The following is a 24,144-nucleotide window of genomic DNA, read 5'->3' as shown; positions in this document are numbered from 1 at the left end:
GGGAGTGGCGGTGTGCAGGGGAGAGGCGGATGAGGGAGGGGGTCTGGGGGTGCCGCAGGTGGGTGAGGGGTGGTTGCGGGGGTGCCGCAGGTGGGAGAGGGGCTGGTGCGGTGGTGCTGCGGGTGGGGGAGGGCAGGTGCGCGGGTGCGGTGGGTGGGGGAGGGGCGGGGGTGCTGTGGGTGGAGGAGGGGATCCAGAGCCACCGCCGGTGGTGGAGGGGGGGGTGCCACGGATGGGGCTCGGAGGTACTGTGAGTGGGGGAGGGGTGGGTAATGCTTCTCCTGCTTCTCCTCCTGGAAGCAGCTAAGCTGCTGTCCTCCCTTTGGCAGTGGCTCTCCCGGAGACTCGCACAGCAGCCAGTCACTATTGTTAGCGCCGGTGTCCCAACGCGCCGCATTACAGGGAAGAAGATGCACTCAATAAACTACAGCAACCCTTAACTCTGTAATGCCTCGGTGCTAAGGGCTGCTGGGAGCTGTAGTTTATTTAATGCGTCTACTTCCCTGTAATGTGGCGCGTTGGGACACCGGTGCTAACAATAGTGACTGGCTGGCAGAACTGACTGACTCGCTGAATCAATGTAAAAGGTGAGAGTGCTGTGCAGTGTCAGTGACACTGCACACCCACTGCACAGCACTGTCACCTTTTACATTGATTCAGCGTCCAGACATTCCCCTCTCCGCGATATCACCCTCTCTATCCGCTACATTAGCCATCTCGGGGCTTCCAGGCCGGCAGCCCAGGTGCTGTGTTGCGGAGTCAGGGCCTCTGGGGATCTGGGCGCGGCTGTGGCTGGGAGGCACTTCTGTGACATCACTCGCAGAGGAGGCTGCGGGGCTCATAGATTATGCAGCGCAGGGAGGGCTATGAAAGCCTTCTGCTGCGCCGCTTTCATACACATCTATGCCGGTGGCCGCAGCAGCTTTTGTTCCACCTGCGCCGCGGCTAGGGAGTGGGGATTGTTGATGGCGGAGGGGGCAGGCGGACTGGCAGCAGGGCATAGGACGCTGGAGTAAAAGTGTTTTGTTTCCCTATCTACAGCTCAGAGACTTGCTGCAGATGCAGTGGCATACCGTCCAGCTGCACCTTTTTGGCGCAGGTACAGTACCGTTTTTTTATGGTCTGTACCGATTTCTGGCTCTCCAAACTCCTATTGAAAGTATAGGAAAAGGGGCGTGGCCACGTCCTTTTGCCAGTGGCCACGCCCCCTTTTCGAATTTGCATCAATGTTTATGTGTAAAGTGTTGGAGGGTATGATGCTGCAGATGCAGTGGGCCTATTTGGGGGTGTGGACCTGGAGCTGCTGCTCCATCAGCCCCATTGTTAATCCTGCTCTGGGAAACACAGCAGCCAAAGGGCAGAGCCTTCCATTGGATGTAACCTGTCTGGGAGGGCGTTTCTCGTCCAATCAGCTGTGGACTGGGTGTGATAGACCTGCCGCTAACCCAATGAGAGCTCCTAGCCACGCCCAGCGTTATACACACAGGCACAGAGTCACAGATCTGGGCTATTATATAGCAGATACCCACGGCCGGACTGCCCATCTGGCACTTCTGGCATAACACAAGTAGCCTCCGCTGGAATTCATAACTGTTACAGCATATATGTCAGCCAATAACATAGCTGGAGCTGCCAGCTGCAGTGCTAATGACTAACCACCATGTAAATCGTCAATGTTGCAACATGGGGCCTAGGGCCTTAATTCAGATCTGATGGCTGCTGTTAGCTACTGGGCAAAACCATGTGCACTGCAGGTGTGGCAGATGTAACATGTGCAGAGAGAGTTACATTTGGGTGGGTTATTTTGTTTCTGTGCAGGGTAAATACTGGCTGCTTTATTTTTACACTGCATTTTAGTTGCCCAAATCTAACTCTCTCTGCACATGTTACATCTGCCCCACCTGCAGTGCACATGGTGGGCGTTTCAGACCTGATCGCTGCTGTGCGTTTTCGTACAGCCTGCGATCAGGTCTGAACTGTGTATGCGTATGCACGGGCCGCAGCGTCGGGCAGTGAAGGGATGGTGGGGAAAAAAGCGATCACACGGGCGATCGCAAGGTGACTGACAGGAAGAGGCTACTTGTGGGTGGCAACTGACCGTTTTAGAGGAGTGTCCGGAAAAACGCAGGAGGGACCAGGCGTTTGGAGGGAGGGTTTCTGACGTCGGCTCCGGCCCCATCATCGCACTGGAAGAGTAAGTCCTGGGCTGCGCAGAGACTGCACAAATAGAAGCTCTCTGCACATGCGACCGCACGCTCTGTCCCTGCATGCGATAATTGATACATCCCTGCGATGTAATCCGTTATCGCAGTGCGAGTTGGGGGGATTTTATCACCTGTCATCTGTGTCATGGATGCGGATGGTGATAAATAGACCCCTTAGTGTATAGTATCAGTCAGGATTCATATTGTTTCTGAGTATATTCTTGGTTGTTAGATTCTGCTATTATGGGATTTGTGTTTATTAAGACCTGAGAGGCGTTTTCCGTATCTGTACCTGAACACTTGTCACTGCAGGCATTTGTGGAGTCGTTACTGTTTATATATGTATAACGATTCCATTATGTAATGTCAGAGCCGCATGCTGCCCTTGTCTGGTAAATAAAATAACTTAGAACCTGAGTGATTAATGTGTCTGGGGTCGGGAACCTTTACCTCTCTGCAGAAAGCACACCTGTTGTGATTCATTTAACCAAACCAAACCGTCATATGCAAAAGGTGGGTGTTACAGAGGGGCTTCAGAAGCCCCCTGTATTACCAACGCTTAGGTACATAAGCGTGCCACCACCAATCACAGTAAGTGTGCAGCCTGTAGCTGCATTCTACACCAGGCGCACTACTACACCCAGCACACCCTGTTTGCACTAGGCTGCCACTGCAGTACCTCGGTATGTGTACTGTACAGTACCACTGTGTTAACCCCTGCATTCCCATGGGGTGGTAGTCATGTGACCGCCGGTCGGCTGACCGGCAGTCACATGACCTCCTCCGTGGGCCCGACGGCTCACTATCCCGATGGTCGGCATGCCGACCAACAGGGACTATTTCCACTCGTGGGTGTCCACGACACCCATAGAGTGGGAATAGAACCCGTGGCGACCGCAGGTCGCCACCGAGCCCGCAGCGTGGCGAGCGCAGCGTGGCGAGCGCAGCGAGCCCGCAAGGGGCTTGCTGCACTCGCCCCTCCCCGCCGGGATCCCGGCATCGGTATGCTGCCGGGATCCCGGCGTCGGTAAGGTGACCGGCGGTCAGGAGACCGCCGGTCACCCGTACTACACCCCCATGGGGTGTCTGCATTAACCCTATACCTGCTGTTTAAATGAATAAATCCAAATTATAAATACGTTTTTTTTTTTTAAATGAGGATAGTGAAAGACACGCCCCATGGGTGGGGTAAGACCCGCCTCCTCTAGCTGATACGCTCCTGGATGGCAAAGACACACCTCCTCTGGTGGTTCAAATTTTGGAGGGTTCAACACCCCCTCCCGCCTGCAGAACATTGCAGCTACCAACGATAGCACCCATACCACCGCCGCTGGAGGATGTGGCCAGGGGCCTACACTGCTGATAAGACGGCCCTGGCAGGGACATCTACCCGGCAGTATCTTCAGATGTGGCGCGCAGAAGCTAGCAAAGACTCTGGTACTGTAATCTCTTCTTTGTATCCTCCATCTTTCTGAATATATTACTGGAAAGATGGGGCGTCCGGGAACAGGTGTGTGGGGGGGGGGGGATGCTGTACACAGACCTCCATAGCTCTTAAGGGCCCCATACAGTAGGACGATAATGCATGATTTCATCCAATTTCGGGCATTCGGCCCGATATATCGGATGAAATCGGGCATTTTGGAGGTGTTTCCGATCCGATGCGCGTTCCTGTGAGCATCGGATCGGATCCTCCAGATTGAATGTGCAGCACATTCAATCAGGTCCGACCTGGGGGCATGGCTGGGATCGCCCAAGATACATTGTATGCAAAAGGACAGCATCCGATGTATCTTGGGTGATTCTGCCCCCCCGGGAGGTTGCCGCGGTGATCGCCTGCGACATGTCAGATGGACATGTCGTGTAACTGTATGGGGCTCTTTAGAGCACCCCTTGCTGTGTTACCTACGTTGTACCAAAGTGTACACAGGACGTGATTCAGAGAACTCCTCACATGCGGGAGGGGGGGGGGGGGGAGCGCCCCTCACCCCCCAGCCCCCCCCTTCCCCACATATAATCGAATTAAGGTTGACCGCAGAACCAGAGCGGCTGCATGTGACAGCATGCAGCAGCACCGTAAATGCTCCTGGCACCCCCCTTCCCCCGTTCGGCTCGTCCACCTGCAAAACGCCGCATTGACACCCCCAAACGCCTTCCAGGATGCGGCGGCCGCAAGGTGTGGGGTCGTGCGCAGACCACCTGAATGCAGCCGATGCGCACAGATGAACGCTGCATTCGGGTCTGAATGTCCTCCACAGTACGATAACACACAGGATACACACACAATTGTGTATCCACATCAGAAGTTATCAGTGACAGTAATTAAACAAAAAACGATCACTCTGATCCCCACAAATGCCGGCCTATTGATAAATTGTACAGCGCTACAACATGTGCTGGCGCTATAGAAATACATTTTCATAATCAGACCTCTTAGGGGGTTGTGTAATAGGATTACGGAAGCAGCATCATTTCAGCAATTTTGCCACTAAATTTAAAGCAGCAATAAATGTGAGTCGGGTTTTGCCTGATTGCCGCTTTAAACTTGGCAGCAAATTTGCCGAAATCTCATGGCACGGTCATCCCGGGGACCTATTACATAACCCCCTCAGTGTATCACATTTCTCTCATGAGTGGAAATCCACACACACCATCTGTGCCAGGGGTCATCTAGCTGTATAATACAATCAGTCACAAATCTTTACATGTAGTTATAATAAAGTAACTTAAGATCTGATAAAACTAAATTAAAAATAGATCTTCGAATCATATCTTAGTGCAGCTGTGTATCAATATCTGCCAGTGTAATTACATGGGATTAGCAGCCGCGCCTGTCCTTGTATTACAGCGCGACTCTCCCTCTGCCATCGCTGACACAGTGAGAGAGGAATACTGGGGCCAATTACAGAGACTACAGGGCAAACTTATATCTTCCAGCTAAAGAGACTCAATAACATAAATCAGATTATCAGTCATTATTCTCACTGCCTCAGCTAAAAGCTGCATTTTATACAGATTGTACTGAGGGACCTTAATACAGACAGTACATAGTTGTAATCAGTGAGTCACATGTGCAGTCCTCACACTGAAGCTATTCTCTCCATTGTTGGTGTGGGCAGCAGTACTGGCAATCAATTCACACACTTCCAGGATATAATGGGTCATTCATGAAGCTGCTGTACACAGCACAAATGCCATTTGTGACAGCTTTTATCTAGTTTTACACTATTTGTAGGGACAGATTATTGTGCAGAGATAGTATAGTTTACGGGTTACAGAGTTATTGCTGATTTCAGGGTCTGGGAACAGGATTGCCCGCGGTATCCGGATGATAGACAGACAGTGTCTAGTAGTTAGACAGTCAATAGATAGACACCATATGTTAGACAGACATTAGGTCGACAGCGTCAAAAGGTCGACGTGAAAATGGTCAACATAAAAAAGATAGACAAATGTTTTTTTTTAAATGTAACATGTTTTTGGACTATTTCATACCTTCTCTATTCATGTCGGCGTGCGACCCCCACGAGGGGATGCCTTTCTACAATTGGTGGTCCCAGGTGACAAAACCATCCACACAAACCACAAAAATGCAAAAAAAGTGGTGTCTACCTTTTTTTATGTCGACCATTTTCGACCTTTTTTCATGTCGACCTTTTGACCCTGTCGACCTAATGTCTGTCTAACATATGGTGTCTATCTATTGACTGTCTAACAAGACACTGGGGTATATTTACTAAGATTTGTAATTGTCGGGATTTGGAGGGAGATTAAACACGAATTACATTGAATGTGTGAATTTGCAACTTTTTTTATTTTTTACGCCTCATTTACTATGCTGTCGTGTTCTGCATTTTCGTTTTTTCCCATGTCGATGTCATTCGTAATTTCGGCCAGTGTTTTACGGGAGTGATTAGTAAAACACTGCCGAACTTAACACAATGAATCCCGGCCGGATCAGTGAGATCCGTGCAGGGCTTCATTGTGTACCCTAAAAATGAGTTTTATGGTAAGAACTTACCTTTGTTAAAACTCTTTCTGCGAGGTACACTGGGCTCCACAAGGAAAGACATGGGGGGGTGTAGAGTAGGATCTTGATCCGAGGCACCAGCAGGCTCAAAAGCTTTGACTGTTCCCAGAATGCACAGCGCCGCCTCCTCTATAACCCCGCCTCCCTGCACAGGAGCTCAGTTTTTAGTTAACCAGCCCAATGCAGTAGCAGGAAAAGAGACGACAACGGTTAGTAGCCACATACACCACACTCTCACGGCAAGAGAAGTGTCAGCGGCTAATGCCATACCAACCCAAAGAAGCCAAGTGCGTCAGGGTGGGTGCCTTGTGGAGCCCAGTGTACCTCGCAGAAAGAGTTTTAACAAAGGTAAGTTCTTACCATAAAACTCGTTTTCTGCTGCGGGGTACACTGGGCTCCACGAGGAAAGACATAGGGGATGTCCTAAAGCAGTTCCTTATGGGAGGGGACGCACTGTAGTGGACACAAGAACCCGGCGTCCAAAGGAAGCATCCTGGGAAGCGGCAGTATCGAAGGTATAGAACCTTATAAACGTGTTCACAGAGGACCACGTAACCGCCTTGCACAATTGTTCAAGGGTCGCACCACGGCGGGCCGCCCAAGAAGGTCCAACAGACCGAGTAGAATGGGCCGTAATGTGAGCAGGAGCCAATAGACCAGCCCTCACATAAGCATGTGCAATCACCATTCTAATCCATCTAGCCAAAGTTTGCTTGTGAGCAGGCCAGCACCGTTTGTGAAATCCAAACACAACAAAGAGAGAATCAGATTTCCTAATAGGAGCAGTTCTCTTCACATAGATACGGAGAGCCCGTACCACATCCAAAGACCGCTCTTTGGGAGACAGATCAGGAGAGACAAGGGCCGAAACCACAATCTCCTGATTAAGGTGGAACGAACAAACCACCTTAGGCAAATATCCGGGACGAGTCCTAAGAACCGCCCGGTCACGGTGAAATATCAGATATGGTGAACTACAAGACAAGGCACCCAAATCCGACACTCTTCTAGCTGAAGCAATAGCAAGCAGAAACACCACCTTAAGGGAAAGCCACTTAAGATCAACTTTGAACCAAGAGGTTCAAACGGAGACTCTTGTAACACCTCCAAAACCACCGACAAGTCCCAAGGAGCCACAGGCGGGACATAGGGAGGTTGGATACGCAACACACCCTGAGTGAAGGTATGCACATCAGGTAAGGTCGCAATCTTTCTCTGAAACCACACCGACAAGGCAGATATTTGAACCTTGAGGGTGGCCAGACGCAGGCCTAAGTCCAGGCCCTGCTGAAGAAAGGCCAACAACTTGGCCATACTAAACTTGGAAGCGTCATAATCGTTAGATGCGCACCAAACAAAGTAAGAATGCCAGACCCTATAGTAAATCCGAGCAGAAGCCGGTTTCTGGGCCCGCAACATAGTTTGAATGACCGCCTCAGAAAACCCTTTAGCCCTCAAGACGGAAGCTTCAAGAGCCACGCCGTCAAAGACAACCGGGCTAGGTCCTGGTAGACACAGGGGCCCTGAACGAGGAGGTCTGGGCGTTGTGGAAGTAGAATTGGACGCTCTGACGATAGGCCCTGCAGGTCTGAGAACCAGTGCCGTCTGGGCCACGCTGGAGCTAAGAGAAGCAGAATTCCTCTTTCTTGCTTGAACTTCCGAATTACCCTGGGCAGGAGTGACACTGGAGGGAACACGTACGGCAGCCGAAACCTCCACGGCACCGCCAGCGCATCCACGAATGCTGCTTGAGGATCCCTTGTCCTTGCTCTGAAGACCGGAACCTTGTGATCGTGTCGAGACGCCATCAGATCTACGTCTGGAAGGCCGCACTTTTCCACTAGGAGTTGAAACACTTCTGGATGGAGGCCCCACTCGCCGGCATGTACGTCCTTGTCACTGGCCTAGACTGAGGATGTTGTGAACTCGGGGATTCTTCCGATGGTCGGGAAGAGGAACCACAACTGAGCTGGAACTGGGGTGGCCTAATATAGGATTTCCTCATACAGGACGCTGACAGTAGGGTTTGATGAAATATCGAAGAACTTTATTGTAGAAAGAGAACAACTTAAAGTCATAAATCATAAAGGAACGTATGAGGGAAAGTCCAGACCCATTGAAGGGTTAGTGAGCTATATTATAAATGCTGGTGACTGTAGGAACTGTGGGTGATGTCTAAAAGTCACTGATACCTTGTAGAACTTGTGAGCGATGGTTAAGACACTGGTAATTTGTAGTACTTAAGTGTGAAGGTTTAGGACGCTGTTAATTCGTAGAACTTGTGAACGGTGACTGAGACGCTGATGATGTGAAGAACTGAAGTGCAGGGGTTTTAGACGCTGTTAATTTGTAGAACTTGTGAACGGTGAATGAGACGCTGATGATGTGAAGAACTGAAGTGCAGGGGTTTAAGACGCTGTTAATTTGTAGAACTTGAGAACGGTGACTGAGACGCTGATGATGTGAAGAACTGAAGTGCAGGGGTTTTAGACGCTGTTAGTTTGTAGAACTTGAGAACGGTGGCTGAGACGCTGATGATGTGAAGAACTGAAGTGCAGGGGTTTTAGACGCTGTTAGTTTGTAGAACTTGAGAACGGTGACTGAGGGCCCGCAGCCCACGCTGATTCCTAGGAGCACCGATGACTGAGTCGCAGAGAGCTACACCGACTGCTGTGTATACTGGAACCGGTGAAGGGAGCTGGCACCTGGAAATGCCGGAGACACTGGAGTACAAGCTTCAGAGATCCTTGCCGGGAACAAGAGCGCTGGCATCTACATCAGGGAAAGACGATACTCAGGCTGCCCGGCATCTGCCTTTGAATCTCCCGCCTCCGCTGGATTGGCGGAACAGTCTGATGACGTCACCTGCTCCCCGCCCACGTGATGCCGGGTGTCATGGCAGCGCCCATGCCCCGGAGAACCGCCAGGAGCCGCGCCAGCCAGATGCCGGAGCCCGTGGCCCACCGAAGGCAGAGGCCGCGACACAGACCAGCAGACACGCAGGGGTAGGCGCGGCGAACGCCGCCTCTGGCGTGTGACAGTACCCCCTCCTCCAGGAGTGGCCCCTGGACACTTTCCAGGTTTCGTTGGATGTCTGGAATGGAAAATCCGCACCAGTCGGGGAGCCGTAACTTCAGTAGCTTTGACCCAGCTCCTTTCCTCTGGGCCAAAACCTTTCCATTCCACCAAATACTGTAGGTTCTTATGAAGATAGCGAGAATCAAGAATGGCTTTGATTTCAAAGTCCGTACCTTCTTCAGCCTCTGCAGAGGTTGGCCTTGGGGTCTTGGAGTGAAACCGGTTCAAAACAAGAGGGCGAAGTAAAGAGACATGGAAGGAATTTGGTATCCGGGGATGGGAAGGCAATCCCAATTTGCAAACAACCGGATTCAGGACTTGTAACACGGGATAAGGACCAATGAACCTTGGGGCGAACTTCATAGTGGGCACCTTCAAACGGAGATTGAGGGTAGAGAGCCATACCCTGTCACCAACCTTGTATTGAGGAGCTGCCCGTCGCTTTCTATCCGCAAAGAACTTGTAGCGGCCAGAAACTCTCTTGAGGTTGGCATGAACTCGACTCCAGATTTGACTGAAGTGCCGGAGAGTAGAGGCTGCAGCAGGAACTTCTTCCGGAGGACAAATGGGTAATTCAGGAACTTGGGGATGAAATCCATAATTAATGAAAAACGGAGACTCACCAGTCGAAGAGTGATATAGATGATTATGGGCGAACTCGGCCCAGGGCAACAACTCCACCCAATTATCTTGCGAGGGAGAGAGATAAACACGAAGAAAAGTCTCTAAATCTTGATTGACGCGTTCAGTTTGCCCATTGGTCTGTGGATGGTAAGAGGATGAAAACTTGAGTTTTATTTGTAGGCCGTACAGAGCGCTCTCCAGAATCTTGCCGTAAATTGTACTCCTCGGTCAGAAACAATTTCCAGAGGTAACCCGTGCAGGCGGAAGTGTTCCCGAATAAATAACAAAGCCAACTTAGAAGCTGATGGTAACCCGGTCAACGGAACAAAATGTGCCATCTTAGAGAATCGGTCGATAATCACCCAGACGGTGTTATGACCCTTAGAGAGGGGCAGTTCAGTAACAAAGTCCATAGAGATATGAGTCCAGGGCCTCTTAGGAATGGACAATGGGTGCAGCAACCCCGCAGGGGGCAGACAAAGAATTTTGTGCTGAGCACATTGAGGACACGAGTTGACATACTCTTGAATGTCCTTCTTCATAGTGTCCCACCAGTAAGATCTTCGAAGAAATTCCCACATCTTTTGTACTCCAGGATGGCCAGAAAACTTGGAAATGTGAGCCCACTGCAACAATCTTGGTCGAAATTTAGCTGACACAGACATTCTCCCAGGAGGAGGACCCAACGCGGTGGGAGTCGCAGAAATTGAAACTGGACTGAGGATCAAAGCCTTTTCAACGGAATTCTCCTCATCCGATGCCATTAAGGAGAGGGATAGGGCATCCGCCTTGGTGTTTAGAGTTCCAGCCCGGTACTTAATGACAAACGAGAATCGGGCAAAGAAGAGCGCCCATCTTGCTTGACGGGGATTCAAGCACTGGGCCGTCTTGAGATACAGCAAATTCTTGTGATCTGTGAAAATCGTAATTAGGTGTTTAGCACCTTCCAAAAGATATCTCCATTCTTCCAAGGCAGATTTTATTGCTAACAGCTCTTTGTCTCCAATGGTATAATTTAGTTCAGCAGGAGAGAACTTGCGAGAATGGAAACCACAAGGATGTAACTTCCCATCTGGAGCATACTGCGAAAGAACGGCACCAATGCCTACCGTAGAAGCATCAACCTCCAGAAAGAATGGTTTTAAAAAGTCTGGTTGCTGAAGAACCGGAGCGGTCACAAAGGCTGCCTTCAACTGAGCGAACGCTGCTACAGCTTCAGAGGACGAATGGCTTGGGTCAGCCCCCTTCTTGATTAGGGCAGTAATAGGCGCCACAATAGTAGAGAAACCCCTTATGAATTTCCGGTAGTAATTTGCGAACCCTAGAAATCGTTGCACTGCTTTCAAGGAAAGAGGCTGAGTCCAGTCCCGAATAGCAGAAAGTTTCTCCGGATCCATACGCAACTCCGTGCCTGAAATAATGTAACCCAGAAATGGAATAGAGGGGACCTCAAAGGTGCACTTGGAAATTTTGCCGTAAAGATGGTTCTCTCGCAACCGAAGAAGTACCTCCTTAACTTGTATTCTGTGCTCAATGAGATTCTTCGAAAATATCAGGATGTCATCCAAATATACCACTACATTTAGGTATAACATGTCCCGAAAGACTTCATTAATGAATCCCTGGAAGACGGCCGGGGCGTTGCTGAGGCCGAACGGCATTACCAGGTACTCATAATGCCCGTCCCTAGTATTGAAGGCCGTCTTCCATTCGTCCCCTTGTCGGATACGTATCAAGTTATAGGCTCCCCTTAAATCGAGCTTAGTGAAGACTCAAGCTCCGCGAACTCTATCAAAAAGCTCTGTGATGAGCGGCAGAGGATACTTATTCTTAATGGTGACTTCATTTAGACCACGATAGTCGATACATGGCCTCAGGCCTCCGTCTTTTTTCTTCACAAAGAGGAAGCCTGCTCCCGCTGGGGAAGTAGAGGGGCGGATGAATCCCTTCTGCAGATTAGACTTGATATATTCTGACATGGCTTGAGTCTCAGGTACTGACAAAGAATAGGTACGACCTCGAGGTGGCATTTTCCCCGGAATGAGCTCAATAGGACAGTCCCAGGGTCTATGCGGTGGTAACTTATCGGCCGCCTGTTCCGAGAACACATCTGTAAACTCCCGATAAGCCTCCGGAATAAGCTCTACGTCGGACTTGGATGATACACGAAGCGGGTAGACAGGAGTAAGACAATTCGAGTGACAGAATGGACTCCAAGAAATTATCTGTGTCGACCTCCAGTCAACGTGAGGGTTGTGAAGCTTGAGCCAAGGAAGACCAAGGACGAGATCGTGAGGCATCTCCTGAATCACAAGGAACTCCAGATGTTCTTGGTGCAAAGCTCCCACTTGCAGCTTGATTGGCATAGTACGACTTGTAATCAGAGCATTAGGAATTTGGATACCATTAATGGCAGTTATCGTAATAGGTCGTTCGACCGACTGTAACTTCAAACCCAGATTCTGGGCGCAGGAAAGGGAAATAAAATTCCCCGCAGCTCCTGAGTCCAACAGTGCCTTAACGGTTTTGACTTCAGACTCAGAAAACAGAGATACAGAGAGTAGACAGTCCACTGCCGGAGAAGATTGAGAAACAACCCCTATCTTGACTTCTCCAGAACAAGCTAGGACTGCCCGTTTCCCGGGCGAGACTTGCAAGACTTGATAAAATGATCCGCGGCTCCACAGTAGAGGCAAAGTCTACCCTCACGACGACGCTGACGCTCTTCCGGGGACAGCCGAGACCGATTAATCTGCATGGGTTCGTCTGGACTTGAATTAACTGTTTGCTTAGAAGGAAGAGATCGGAGTCTCGACCGGTCTGACCGACTACGTTCACCACCTCGTTCCCGCATGCGAAGATCCACCTTTACACAGAGTGAGATCAACTGTTCCAAGGAATCTGGCAGATCTCTAGTAATCAATTCGTCCTTTAAATGATCCGAGAGCCCGTTCCAAAAAGCAGCCCGAAGGGCATCATTATTCCAGCTCAGTTCAGAAGCTATAGTTTGAAAGTGAATTACATACTGTCCCACTGTACGAGAGCCTTGTCGAACTCGGAGCAAGTCAGCTGAGGCAGCAGTCGTCCTGCCGGGCTCATCAAAGATCCTTCGGAATGACGCAATGAAGTTGGTATAACTAGAAACTAACGGATCTGATCGCTCCCACAACGGTGACACCCACTCCAACGCTGAACCCTCAAGTAAAGAGATAATGTATGCCACTTTAGACCGATCAGTAGGGAAGTTATGTGAGAGGAGTTCGAAATGTACCTCACACTGATTGAGGAATCCACGGCAATTTTTCGGATTCCCGTTATAACGAGGAGGAGTGGGAAGCTGAAGGCGTGACCTGGTTCCAGACAAGGAGGGAACATTGCCAGAGACAACCACTGGAGCGTATACTGGAACTGGAGCTCGAACCACTGAAGCCAGCGAAGTATGGATTTGATCCAGCCGGCCAGATAATTCCTGAAGATAATGCATCACCTGATTCTGTGCTGCTTCCTGACTCTGTACTCGGGAAACCAGGTCCTGCATGGTGTTTGCCTCTGGGTTTCGATTCCCCGGGTCCATGTGGCCTGAGTATACTGTCACTGGCCTAGACTGAGGATTTTGTGAACTCGGGGATTCTTCCGATGGTCGGGAAGAGGAACCACAACTGAGCTGGAACTGGGGTGGCTTAATATAGGATTTCCTCATACAGGACGCTGACAGTAGGGTTTGATGAAATATCGAAGAACTTTATTGTAGAAAGAGAACAACTTAAAGTCATAAATCATAAAGGAACGTATGAGGGAAAGTCCAGACCCATTGAAGGGTTAGTGAGCTATATTATAAATGCTGGTGACTGTAGGAACTGTGGGTGATGTCTAAAAGTCACTGATACCTTGTAGAACTTGTGAGCGATGGTTAAGACACTGGTAATTTGTAGTACTTAAGTGTGAAGGTTTAGGACGCTGTTAATTCATAGAACTTGTGAACGGTGACTGAGACACTGATGATGTGAAGAACTGAAGTGCAGGGGTTTTAGACGCTGTTAGTTTGTAGAACTTGAGAACGGTGGCTGAGACGCTGATGATGTGAAGAACTGAAGTGCAGGGGTTTTAGACGCTGTTAGTTTGTAGAACTTGAGAACGGTGGCTGAGACGCTGATGATGTGAAGAACTGAAGTGCAGGGGTTTTAGACGCTGTTAGTTTGTAGAACTTGAGAACGGTGACTGAGGGCCCGCAGCCCACGCTGATTCCTAGGAGCACCGATGACTGAATCGCAGAGAGCTACACCGACTGCTGTGTATACTGGAACCGGTGCAGGGAGCTGGCACCTGGAAATGCCGGAGACACTGGAGTACAAGCTTCAGAGATCCTTGCCGGGAACAAGAGCGCTGGCATCTACGTCAGGGAAAGACGATACTCAGGCGCCGAGGCGCTGCCCGGCGTCTGCCTTTGAATCTCCCGCCTCCGCTGGATTGGCGGAACAGTCTGATGACGTCACCTGCTCCCCGCCCACGTGATGCCGGGTGTCATGGCGGCGCCCATGCCCCGGAGAACCGCCGGGAGCCGCGCCAGCCAGACGCCGGAGCCCGTGGCCCACCGAAGGCAGGGGCCGCGACACAGACCAGCAGACACGCAGGGGTAAGCGCGGCGCGTGACAGTCCTGATGACTGAGAAAGGCCGCTTCCCAATTCAGGACTCCCGGAATGAATATTGCCGATATGGCCGGTAGATGGCGTTCTGCCCAATGTAGAATCCGTGAGACTTCCTTCATTGCCAAACGGCTTTGAGTGCCACCTTGATGATTTATGTAAGCCACTGTGGTGGCGTTGTCCGACTGTACTTGAACAGGACGATTCTGAATTAAATGCTGGGCCAGGTTCAAGGAGTTGAAAACAGCCCGCAATTCCAGAATGTTGATCGGGAGGAGAGACTCCTCCTCTGTCCATCGACCCTGAAGGGAGTGTTGCTCCAACACCGCTCCCCAACCTCTGAGACTGGCATCTGTTGTCAACAGGACCCAGTCGGATATCCAGAAGGGACGGCCCCTGCACAATCGTTGGCCCTGGAGCCACCAGTGCAGCGACAGACGGACCTCCGGAGTCAATGAGATCATGTGAGACCTGATCCGGTGAGGCAGGCCGTCCCACTTGGCCAGAATCAGCCTCTGGAGGGGGCGAGAATGAAATTGAGCATACTCCACCATGTCGAATGCTGATACCATGAGGCCCAGCACCTGCATCGCCGAATGTATCGACACTTGCGGACGAGAAAGGAAGCAATGAATCCTGTCCGGAAGCTTCAGGACTTTCTCCTGAGACAAGAACAACCACTGGTTGTGAGTGTCCAATAGCGCTCCCAGGTGCACCATGCTCTGAGCAGGGATCAGGGAGGATTTCTTCCAGTTGATGAGCCACCCGTGGGCTTGTAGAAACCGGACAGTCATATCCAGATGACGCAGGAGAATTTCTGGGGAATTTGCCAGGATTAGCAAGTCGTCCAGATACGGCAGTATCCTGACCCCTTGACGGCGGAGTACCACCGTCATCACCGCCATGACTTTGGTGAAGACTCGCGGAGCCGTAGTTAAACCAAAAACCCCCGAAACTGGTAATGGAGGTTGCCAATTGCAAACCTCAGGTATTGCTGATGTGACACTGCTATAGGAATATGCAGGTAAGCATCCTGTATGTCCAGGGAGACTATGTAGTCCCCAGGTTCCAAGGCCAGAACTATAGAGCGAAGGGTTTCCATATGAAACTTGGAAACTTTCACAAACCTGTTCAATGCCTTGAGGTTGAGAATGGGCTGGTATGACCCATTCGGTTTCGGGACCAGAAACAGCGGAGTATAGTACCCCCAGCCCCTCTGAGCAAGAGTCACCTGTACTACGACTCCTGTATCCAGGAGGGTCTGTACCACCGAATGTAGAGTGTTTGCCTTTTCCTGGTCCAACGGAACGTCTGTCCGGCAAAATCGATGAGGGGGTCAGTTTTTGAAGGCTATGGCGTAACCACGAGTGACGACTTCCCATACCCAGGCATCTGAAGTGGTCTTCAATCATTCCTGGGTATACCCCAGAAGCCGGCCCCCCACCCTGGGATCCCCCAGGGGGAGGACCGCCCCGTCATGTGGCAGGCTTATCGGTCTTGGAAGCTGGCTGACGGGCAGCCCAGGCTCTTTTGGGCTTTGGCTTACCAGGTTTGGAAGTGCGGGCCTGCTTGTTGTACGCCTGACCTTTTGCTTTACCTGAAGGACGAAAGGGGCGAAAGGAAGTACCTTTAGCCTTCGACAAAGAAGGAGCGGCACTTGGCAGACAGGCAGTTTTGGCAGTAGCCAAGTCAGCCACTATTTTATTTAAGTCCTCCCCAAACAGAATATCTCCCTTGAAAGGGAGTACCTCCAGGGTTTTTCTAGAATCCAGATCCACAGACCAGGATCTCAGCCACAATATCCGGCAAGCCAGGACTGATGTAGTAGAGGCCTTGGCTGCTAGGATACCGGCATCAGAAGCCGCCTCTTTAATATAGTGAGAAGCTGTGACAATATATGACAAGCATTGTCTAGCATGGTCAGAAGAGATTTCAGCTTCTAACTCTAGGGCCCATGCTTCAATAGCCTCTGCAGCCCATGGCGCTGCAATAGTAGGCCTTTGTGCAGCACCCGTGAGGGTGTAAATCGCTTTCAGACAACCCTCCACACGTTTATCCGTAGGCTCCTTCAGAGACGTGACGGTAGTGACAGGTAGAGCTGAGGAAACCACCATCCTAGCCACATGTGAGTCCACTGGAGGAGGAGGCGTTTCCCAATTTTTAGACAGCTATGGCGCGAGGGGATAGCGAGCCAGCATCTTCTTTTGAGGCACAAACTTCTTACTTAGGTTTCCCCAGGGTTCCTGACGTATATCCACTAGGTGGTCAGAGTGAGGTAAAACATGTTTAACCACCTTCTGACACTTGAACCTATCTGGTTTCTTAGGAGGGACGGATGGCTCGGTATCATCCGTAATCTGTAGAATCAACTTTAATAGCCTCCAAAAGATCAGGAACATCCACATGTGAACTACCCTGCCCATCAGCAGTATCTGTGTCAGAATCTGTGGGGTCAGAGTAAGCGCCATCTTCATCAGATGAGGTGTTAGTGACAGCAGTGGATTGTGAGGAGATAAGAGCTCGCTTAGAGGACCCCTTGGTCTTAGGCGAGCGAGAGTCAGACTTTTTATTAGTCAAGGACTGGTTCAACTTCTTCAATTGAGCAGATAAATTATCCGCCCACGGCGGGTTAGCTGCGGGGACCACATACGGTTGCACCGGCAGAGGAGGTCCCATAGGGAGTGTTAGTTTAGTAACTAGCGTATGTAGAAGCGTGGAGAAAGTAGCCCATGGTGGGTCATTATGTACCCCCATTGCCACAGTCCCACTGGGGGGCAAGGAGCCCCCAGAACCAGAGCCCACAGCTGCTGTAGTCTCCTCATAGTGATCTGTGGCGTCAGCAACACTGGCAGTGTGTTCAGCCCCAGAACCATTACCGTCAGAAGCAGACATGATGTAACTTGCAGTATCAGGTAACACAGTACAGTTGGCAGCAGCACAATACCTCTTACCCAAACCCCTGCGCAGTGTAGTCAGCACAAGCAGAGATACAGGAGAGATATGGTGACTAAAATCACCGAGAAAAATACGTATTAGAGTATATCTTGTGAAAATCCTATAAGCGCCTTGAGTCCTGTTGGAGAAAGAGCGCCATATAAATAAAATTATTATTATTATATAATTATAAAACCTGACGCACCAAGCCCCCTCAGGTTATAGAATATAGGGATAGCAAGTTGAGTGAGAGACACGAAATGGAAACCACTCAGCAAGCTAATGCACACACATATAGTCACAGTTAAACAATGCAGAGGTTATTACTAACAATAATACCACACTCGACCAGCTTATATACAGGGCCGGTGCAAGGTTTCAAGACACCCTAGGCAAAGCTATACAATACCGCCGCTGCTTTCCCCAATACCCTCCACCCAGCCACTCACATACATAATTGACTTCTTTAAATATTATATAAATTTTTAGATTTACACTATAAAAAGTAATAACAATAACACTGTCTGCAGGACCACCATGTAATACTAAGAGCATTTTAATGACCGCCAGATAATACGGAGAGCATTTTAATGGCGGGCAGACAATACAGAGAGCATTTTAGTGACCATAAGACAGGGGTGGGGAACCTCCGGCCCGCGGGCCGTATACGTTTGGTCCGGCCCACCAGGTTGTGTCAGTGAGACACGCTGCCACTCAGTCGGGCGGCAGCGTGTCTCAGCTGTCAGAGCAGGGAGACGGAGGAGAGCGCGGCTGTAGAATGGGACCAGCGGCGTGTAGTACTTCAAACCAGCCGCCGGTCCGTGAGCCAATCAGAGCTTGCGGACCGGCAGCCAATCAGGAGCCACGGCTGCCGGTCCGCGAGCTCTGATTGGCTCTCGAACCGGCGGCTGATTTGAAGTACTACACGCCGCCGCTTTCACCCGACAGCCTCGCTCTCCTCCGTCGCGTCCACGGTAAGCAGCACGGAGGGGAGAGAGGAGGGCATTTGTATACCTGGCACTGTGGGGGCTGTATACCTGGCACTGTGGGGGGTATTTGTATACCTGGCACTGTGGGGGCTGTATACCTGGCACTGTGGGGGGTATTTGTATACCTGGCACTGTGGGGGCTGTATACCTGGCACTGTGGGGGGTATTTGTATACCTGGCACTGTGGGGGGTATTTGTATACCTGGCACTGTGGGGGAATCTGTATACCTGGCACTGTGGGGGAATCTGTATACCTGGCACTGTGGGGGGTATTTGTATACCTGGCACTGTGGGGGGCATTTGTATACCTGGCACTGTGGGGGAATCTGTATACCTGGCACTGTGGGGGCTGTATACCTGGCACTGTGAGGGGCATTTGTATACCTGGCACTGTGGGGGGTATTTGTATACCTGGCACTGTGAGGGGCATTTGTATACCTGGCACTGTGGGGGCATCTGTATACCTGGCACTGTGGGGGCATCTGTATACCTGGCACTGTGGGGGCATCTGTATACCTGGCACTGTGGGGGGTATTTGTATACCTGGCACTGTGGGGGGCATTTGTATACCTGGCACTGTGGGGGGCATTTGTATACCTGGCACTGTGAGGGGCATTTGTATACCTGGCACTGTGAGGGGCATTTGTATACCTGGCACTGTGGGGGGTATTTGTATACCTGGCACTGTGAGGGGCATTTGTATACCTGGCACTGTGGGGGCATCTGTATACCTGGCACTGTGGGGGCATCTGTATACCTGGCACTGTGAGGGGCATCTGTATACCTGGCACTGTGAGGGGCATTTGTATACCTGGCACTGTGGGGGCAATTGTGGATCTGGCACCGCACTATTGGGGGCATATGTGTATCACGTCCCATTTTAACTGGCCACACCCATTTTTTGGCGCGTGCGCGCCTCCGGCGCGCACACACAGTAACTCTAAGGGGCAGACCTACTGGGGGGCAGGGTCATTTTTTAAGTTGAAAATTTTTGTATGGCCCCTGAAGGATTTTATAAATATCCAAATGGCCCTCGGTAGAAAAAAGGTTCCCCACCCCTGCCATAAGACAATGCAGAGAGCATTTTAGTGATGGTCATACAATACAGAGAGCATTTTAGTGACCGCCAGACAATACGGAAAGCAGTTAAGTAAACACCAGACAATACAGAGGGCATTACTGTGACTGCTATACAATACTGACAGCATTTTAGTGACTGGCCCACAACACTGAATACAGGAAAATGGACACAATTCTCAGAGTGAGGTGCAATATATAAAACATCCCTGCATTGTGACAGGAGGGGTAATGCCCTATGTGCCATCAGTGATTATAAATATATAACATGGTGATGACATGGATTAGCTGTCCACTGGTTACTACTGCTTGGGCCTCATGAACACTTATCTCTCTTGCAATAATTCATCTGGATAGTGGTGGTCATTCCGAGTTGTTCGCTCGCTAGCTGCTTTTAGCAGCATTGCACACGCTAAGCCTCCGCCCTCTGGGAGTGTATCTTAGCTTAGCAGAAGTGCGAACAAAAGATTAGCAGAATTGCTACTAAATAACTCTTTGCAGTTTCTGAGTAGCTCCAGACCTACTCACAGATTGCGATCAGCTCAGTCCGTTTAGTTCCTGGTTTGACGTCACAAACACGCCCTGCGTTCGGCCAGCCACTCCCCCGTTTCTCCAGCCACTCCCGCATTTTTCCCTGACACCCCTGCGTTTTTTTTTGCAAACGACGGGAAAAAAGCTGAGTTGCCAACCAGAAACGCCCCTTTCCTGTCAATCATTTACCTAACACCAGTGCGACTGAAAAGCTCCGCAGAAGCCACAGCAAAACTGCTAAGTTTTGTGTTAAATAACTAAGCGCATGCGCGCTGCGTACCATGCGCATGCGCAGTTAGCAACAAATCGCAGCATAGCGAAAAACGGCAATGAGCGAACAACTCGGAATGACCCCCAGTGTGCTGGCTCTTAGTGATGTACAGATTTAATGATCTCTCCCACCCTTTAAATATTTCCCCCCTCTCACCCCCACCCTTTATATATTAAATGAAGCTCTCACCCCCACACTATAAAATATATTTAATGATTTTCTCCCCCTCACTGACCTCAGAGCTGGCTTGTGGGTCCCAGCACGGTCAGGCAGATTCAGAAATCAACCCAAGTCTCCTGAGTCCCGCACCTCGTCGCCTTCTTGGGGGATCAGATGTCATGACGTCTCATCCCCCAGTGCCAGTAGCACAACGCCATCTACTAATCACTGGTCCCACTGGAGGAGGGAAAATAAGAATTTACTTACCGATAATTCTATTTCTCGGAGTCCGTAGTGGATGCTGGGGTTCCTGAAAGGACCATGGGGAATAGCGGCTCCGCAGGAGACAGACAGGGCACAAAAAGTAAAGCTTTAGGATCAGGTGGTGTGCACTGGCTCCTCCCCCTATGACCCTCCTCCAAGCCTCAGTTAGGATACTGTGCCCGGACGAGCGTACACAATAAGGAAGGATTTATGAATCCCGGGTAAGACTCATACCAGCCACACCAATCACACTGTACAACCTGTGATCTGAACCCAGTTAACAGTATGATAACAGCGGAGCCTCTGAAAGATGGCTCACAACAATAATAACCCGATTTTTGTAACTATGTACAAGTATTGCAGATAATCCGCACTTGGGATGGGCGCCCAGCATCCACTACGGACTCCGAGAAATAGAATTATCGGTAAGTAAATTCTTATTTTCTCTATCGTCCTAGTGGATGCTGGGGTTCCTGAAAGGACCATGGGGATTATACCAAAGCTCCCAAACGGGCGGGAGAGTGCGGATGACTCTGCAGCACCGAATGAGAGAACTCCAGGTCCTCCTTAGCCAGGTTATCAAATTTGTAGGATTTTACAAACGTGTTTGCCCCTGACTAAATAGCCGCTCGGCAAAGTTGTAAAGCCGAGACCCCTCGGGCAGCCGGCCAAGATGAGCCCACCTTCCTTGTGGAATGGGCATTTACATAATTTGGCTGTGGCAGGCCTGCCACAGAATGTGCAAGCTGAATTGTATTACACATCCAACTAGCAAAAGTCTGCTTAGAAGCAAGAGCACCCAGTTTGTTGGGTGCATACAGGATAACAGCAAGTCAGTTTTCCTGACTCCAGCCGTCCTGGAACCTATATTTTCAGGGCCCTGACCACATCTAGCAACTTGGAGTCCTCCAAGTCCCTAGTAGGCGCAAGACACCACAATAAGCTGGTTCAGGTGAAACACTGACACCACCTTAGGGAGAGAACTGGGGACGAGTCCGCAGCTCTGCCCTGTCCGAATGGACAAACAGATATGGGCTTTTTTGAGAAAAAAAAACACCAATTTGACACTCGCCTGGTCCAGGCCAGGTCCAAGAGCATGTTCACTTTTCATGTGAGATGCTTCAAATCCACAGATTTGACTGGTTTTAAACCAATGTGTTTTGAGGAATCCCAGAACTACGTTGAGATCCCACAGTGCCACTGGAGGCACAAAAAGGGGTTGTATATGCAATACTCCCTTGACAAACTTCTGGACTTCAGGAACTGAAGCCAATTCTTTCTGGAAGAAAAATCGACAGGGCCGAAATTTGAACCTTAATGGACCCCAATTTGAGGCCCATAGACACTCCTGTTTGCAGGAAATGCAGGAATCGACCGAGTTGAAATTTCTTCGTGGGGCCTTCCTGGCCTCACACCACGCAACATATTTTCGCCACATGTGGTGATAATGTTGTGCGGTCACCTCCTTTCTGGCTTTGACCAGGGTAGGAATGACCTCTTCCTGAATGCCTTTTCCCTTAGGATCCGGCGTTCCACCGCCATGCCGTCAAACGCAGCTGCGGTAAGTCTTGGAACAGACATGGTACTTGCTGAAACAAGTCCCTTCTTAGCGGCAGAGGCCATAAGTCCTCTGTGAGCATCTCTTGAAGTTCCGGGTACCAAGTCCTTCTTGGCCAATCCGGAGCCATGAGTATAGTTCTTACTCCTCTACGTCTTATAATTCTCAGTACCTTAGGTATGAAAAGCAGAGGATGGAACACATACACCGACTGGTACACCCACGGTGTTACCAGAACGTCCACAGCTATTGCCTGAGGGTCTCTTGACCTGGCGCAATACCTGTCCCGTTTTTTGTTCAGACGGGACGCCATCATGTCCACCTTTGGTAATTCCCAACGGTTTACAATCATGTGGAAAACTTCCTCATGAAGTTCCCACTCTGCCGGGTGGAGGTCGTGCCTACTGAGGAAGTCTGCTTCCCAGTTTCCATTCCCGGAATGAAACACTGCTGACAGTGCTATCACATGATTTTCCGCCCAGCGAAAAGTCCTTGCAGTTTTTGCCACTGCCCTCCTGCTTCTTGTGCCGCCCTGTCTATTTACGTGGGCGACTGCCGTGATGTTTTATCCCACTGGATCAATACCGGCTGACCTTGAAGCAGAGGTCTTGCTAAGCTTAGAGCATTATAAATTTACCCTTAGCTATATTTATGTGGAGAAAAGTCTCCAGACTTGATCACACTCCCTGGAAATTTTTTCCTTGTGTGACTGCTCCCCAGCCTCTCGGGCTGGCCTCCGTGGTCACCAACATCCAAAACTGAATGCCGAATCTGCGGCCCTCTAGAAGATGAGCACTCTGTAACCACCACAGGAGAGACACCCTTGTCCTTGGATATAGGGTTATCCGCTGATGCATCTGAAGATGCGATCCGGACCATTTGTCCAGCAGATCCCACTGAAAAGTTCTTGCATGAAATCTGCCGACTGGAATTGCTTCGAAGGAAGTCACCATTTTTTTACCATGGCCCTTGTGCAATGATGCACTGATTTTAGGAGGTTCCTGACTAGCTCGGATAACTCCCTGGCTTTCTCTTCCGGGAGAAACACCTTTTTCTGGACTGTGTCCAGAATCATCCCTAAGCACAGGAGACTTGTTGTCGGGATCATGTTACTCCGACCTCCAACTGTTCCCTGGACTTTGCCCTTATCAGGAGATCGTCCAAGTAAGGGATAATTAAGACGCCTTTTCTTCGAAGAAGAACCATCATTTCGGCCATTACCTTGGTAAAGACCCGGGGTGCCGTGGACAATCCAAACGGCAGCGTCTGAAACTGATAGTGACAGTTCTGTACCACGAACCTGAGGTACCCTTAGTGATAAGGGCAAATTTGGGACATGGAGGTAAGCATCCCTGATGTCTCGGGACACCATATAGTCCCCTTCTTCCCGGTTCGTTATCACTGCTCTGAGTGACTCCATCTTGATTTGAACCTTTGTAAGTGTTCAAATTTTTTTAGATTTAGAATAGGTCTCACCTAGCCTTCTGGCTTCAGTACCACAATATAGTGTGGAATAATACCCCTTTTCTTGTTGTAGGAGGGGTAATTTAATTATCACCTGCTGGGAATACAGCTCGTGAATTGTTTCCCATACTGCCTCCTTGTCGGAGGGAGACCTTGGTAAAACAGACTTCAGGAGCCTGCGCAGGGGAAACGTCTCGACATTCCAATCTGTACCCCTGGGATACTACTTGTAGGATCCAGGGGTCCTGTACGGTCTCAGCGTCATGCTGAGAGCTTGTCAGAAGCGGTGGAACGCTTCTGTTCCTGGGAATGGGCTG

At 50.2% G+C, this 24,144-nt stretch overlaps 1 protein-coding gene across 2 annotated transcripts in view; it reads right to left on the bottom strand.

Annotated features, from left to right (window-relative positions):
- Window positions 1-24,144, bottom strand: part of LOC135054228 (von Willebrand factor A domain-containing protein 5A-like) — a 373,972-nt gene that overhangs the window by 305,583 nt on the left and 44,245 nt on the right. The window contains exon 2 of one of the 2 annotated variants that reach the window (XM_063957548.1): window positions 20,618-20,778. The exons of the other annotated variant lie outside the window; for it this stretch is intronic. The gene's annotated coding sequence lies outside the window, so the exon portion shown is untranslated. The remainder of the gene's footprint in view (window positions 1-20,617; window positions 20,779-24,144) is intronic. 2 annotated transcript variants of the gene reach the window in all.

Source organism: Pseudophryne corroboree, chromosome 1, assembly GCF_028390025.1.
Source record: "Pseudophryne corroboree isolate aPseCor3 chromosome 1, aPseCor3.hap2, whole genome shotgun sequence".
NCBI classification, from domain to species: Eukaryota; Metazoa; Chordata; class Amphibia; order Anura; family Myobatrachidae; genus Pseudophryne; species Pseudophryne corroboree.
This window is presented reverse-complemented; position numbering and strand designations above follow the sequence as displayed.